A 550-nucleotide genomic window follows, 5' to 3' on the forward strand; every position below is an offset into this window, starting at 1 on the left:
CTAATTTTATCAAATTGAAATTTTCAGCAAATCAGTTCTTACAGGATTGAGGGAAATTTTAAAAAGAATATAATTCACAAAAGTAAATTGGAAAAAAATAGGAGTTTTATGGTTAATTAAGCTTAACAAAGATAAATTTTCCAGTTATTAGCAACATTTTTGTGTAATGTGTCTTGTGCAAGATTAATGGTAATATTTGCACGAGTTGTGCACTATACCAACGGCCATACCACGTTGAACACACCGCTTCTCGTCCGATCAGCGAAGTTAAGCAACGTTGGGTTTGGTTAGTACTTCGATGGGTGACCGCCTGGGAACACCAAATGCTGTTGGCATAAAACCTTTTTTCCAGGAGGCCTGGTCACAGACCGGGCCGCGGGGGCGTTGATCCCCGGAACTCTCTCCAGGTATACACAGCATATATAATGTGTCTTGTGAGATTGATAGTAATATTTGCACGAGTGGTGCACTATACACAGCATGTGTAATGTGTCTTGTGCAAGACTGATGATAATATTTGTTGTTGATGGTTTGCCGGTACTTCCGGCCC

The 550-nt window shown here is 40.2% G+C and overlaps 1 non-coding gene across 1 annotated transcript; it reads left to right on the forward strand.

Annotated features, from left to right (window-relative positions):
* The first annotated feature begins 216 nt into the window (after positions 1-216).
* Positions 217-335, forward strand: LOC128687436 (5S ribosomal RNA). Its single transcript, XR_008406840.1, has one exon. It is a non-coding gene; the product is annotated as a 5S ribosomal RNA (ribosomal RNA).
* The last annotated feature ends 215 nt before the right edge of the window (positions 336-550 follow it).

Source organism: Cherax quadricarinatus, chromosome 44, assembly GCF_038502225.1.
Source record: "Cherax quadricarinatus isolate ZL_2023a chromosome 44, ASM3850222v1, whole genome shotgun sequence".
NCBI classification, from domain to species: Eukaryota; Metazoa; Arthropoda; class Malacostraca; order Decapoda; family Parastacidae; genus Cherax; species Cherax quadricarinatus.